Source organism: Triticum aestivum, chromosome 7D (assembly GCF_018294505.1).
Source record: "Triticum aestivum cultivar Chinese Spring chromosome 7D, IWGSC CS RefSeq v2.1, whole genome shotgun sequence".
Lineage (NCBI taxonomy): Eukaryota > Viridiplantae > Streptophyta > Magnoliopsida > Poales > Poaceae > Triticum > Triticum aestivum.
The window spans coordinates 145,994,099-145,997,117 of NC_057814.1; positions in this window are offsets into that span (position 1 = coordinate 145,994,099).

Consider the following 3,019-nt stretch of genomic DNA (forward strand, 5'->3'; position numbering starts at 1 on the left):
AACGCGATGGTCGTGGTAGGCGTGACCACGATACGGGCTGCTGGCAGCCCTTGGATCTGAGATCAAACGGTCTCATGCTAAGTTGCTGAAAATTTGCAGAATAACCCTCCAGGATAGGATATTCACCCATAGGTCTAGAATCACGCCATGCAACCGTTCGATCTCAGATCCAAGGGCTCTCCGAAGCTCGTATCATGGGAGAATGGAAAGTCACTACCCTGCCGTTCACACGCTGGCAGTTCGCTCCTACTCGTCCCCGCACGTCCTTCAATACTACGGCGGTTCGCTCCTAGTCGTCCCGTCCATTCGCATTACGGTAGTTCCACTAATCCTAACCCTCCTCCCAAATCCATGGCGTCCCAAATCTCCCCGATCGGCGGTGAGTACAAGGTTAGAACCATCACCGGCGATGAGTTCGACGTCATCTACACCCATTCTTCCGCGGCGGTGAAAGGATGCTTTTCTCGCTTCAGACGCATGTTCGAAGACTCAGATGATGAGTGGGTCGCTGGGCTAGATGTTGAGTACACCACAGTCCTGGGACGAGAGAAGGATCTAAAGGACGAAGAGAGGAAGAAGCCCGCCGTGATCCAGGTTTGCGTGCATGACTTATGCTTGGTCTACCACATATGCCATGCCGACGTTGAGTGCCAGGATTTTAAGGACATCCTCGAGAGCAACCTAGTCAAATTCGTTACTGTAGACTTTGGTAATGACAAAGAAGTCCTGCGTCGGATAGGCCTCGTTGTAGGCAACACCTTTGACCTCCAGAAGAATCGGCTGGTGTCCTCTCGTCAGCCTTCAATGCTGACCCTGGCAGGAACCATGGTTCATCCTTCGTACGGTAAGTTGGAGAAACCTCCATACATGTTTCATCGTCATGCATGCCAGCGGAATGTACTAGATATAGACCACATCCACTATGCTGCAATGGATGGCTACCTTTGCTTCAATATCTACAAGGGTTGGATGAAGAGCAACAGCCAAGTGTGCGGTTCAAGCAAAGAAGTATCGGCCAAGAGGAAGAGGGACAAGGACGAAGTCGAGGACGTGGACGAGGACTCCGAGTAAGGTGGCAGTGTCGTTGCTCATGGTGGTTCTAATGCAGTGTCTACTGGAATTGTTGCATAGTTTAATTTCAGGTGTGCTTAATTTAATTTGAGGGGTGTGTTGTGTTGAGCCCCCAGCAGAACTATGTTATGTTTCTTCTTGTTACTTTAACTCTTCAGTACGTACATACTAGTATTTCTTACATTTCATCTTTTAGTTGGTATAGTACTACCACTCGTTTCTTCACATTATATACGTACAATATATATGGCCAACATCATATAGCCAGTAGTTTAGTTGTCAAAGAATTTCAGGGTGCTTAGTTTTGTCAAAGAATTCCAGGGTGCTTAGTTTTATTTGAGGGGTGGGTTGTGCACTTGTGCTGGACACCATTATTGTGACAAGCCTTTTTAATAGTACTATATGCATAATTTGGCGACGAGCGCTCTCTATATGTACCACCTTTTTTTAAAATTTCAAGTTTTGCTCCATGGCGCAATCCATCGATACTACTACTGTACAAAAGTGGAGTATATACATTTTTTAAAAGGCTAGAGGGCGGGGCAGTCTAGCTCGGTCGGTTTCACGAGAGGCAGGGGCCTTTGTGATTTGACGGCTCATTACTGTTGTCAAATCGAATAGTACTGCGCCACCCGCTGCACGCCCGGCGCCTCCATTAAGCCCCTCCGTTAAACCCGCATGCAAACCGAGAATCCTACTCCTGCCACACGTCCGTTCATGAGCGGGCCGGAATTAAACGCAACACCAGCCGAACTCATACATGATACTACCTCGTACCTCCATTCCTAAATATAAGTCTTTCTAGAGATTCCACTATAGGCTACATACGGAGCAAAATGAGTGAATCTACACTCGAAAATGCATCTATATACATCTGTATGTGGTCCATACTGGAATCTCTACAAAGACATATATTTAGGAATAGGGGCAGTACATTACACAAAATCATAGGTGGCATGTAGGAATTCCAGTGCACTACATTAGGCTCCCTTAGAGTGCCTGCTAGTCCAGCATACAGAGTCATGGCTAGTTTATGGTACGCACACAATCGTTAATTGGTGGTTTAAATATGCGCAAGGGATATGCGATGTAGTATCATGTAGAGATGTCTGAAACTAGCCGTGTCAACTTGCAGATAGGGTTACACAATGAAAAAGTACAAGATGTATGTGGCAATTTCATGGAACATCGCAAAAAAAGGAGAGGCAGCGGTAAGCCTATACAGTGTGCTATGGTACGTCACTCCTCCATTGTAATCATCATGACATGTTATTTGTATGCCAGTTCTATTAGCCAAGTTTCTTAGGGACAGTTATTACGAGTTATCCTAAGAAAATAAGCACCTGTGAATATAAGCTCCATGTAATAAGCCAACCAGTTCTTTTCATTGCGTTTTCAGCTTATCTTTGGTATGATCAGTGGAAAGTCTAGATTGCATTATATTTTTTTCATTTTGCTGCCCATATGGAAATTAATTTGACTTGCAAACATCACAAATTGAACCCAGTGCAGTAATTAATATGATAGAAAACAGACCATCACTATTTGCTCAAAATGCAAATACAAAGATACCATCTACTTGGCACAATCTACTTTGGTCAATGTTTTCCATAGAGATCCCATTTCCTAATTGAAACGAAGAACGCATGACCCACATTTAAATGAAGAACAATTATTTATTGAAATTCGATGGTCCAAGTGGCTGGTTATTATCGTATAGCAGCACCACCTGAAAGCATCATATAGCAGCAGCAGCTCATAGCAACTCATCATACAGCAGCAGCAATCTGCAATTCATCATATACCAGCAGCAGCTCATAGCAATTCATCATATAGCAGTAGCAGGAGCAGCTCATAGCAATTCATCATATAGCAGCAGTAGGAGCAGCTCATAGCAATTCATCATATAGCAGCAGCAGGAGCAACTTGTAGAAACTCATCATATAGC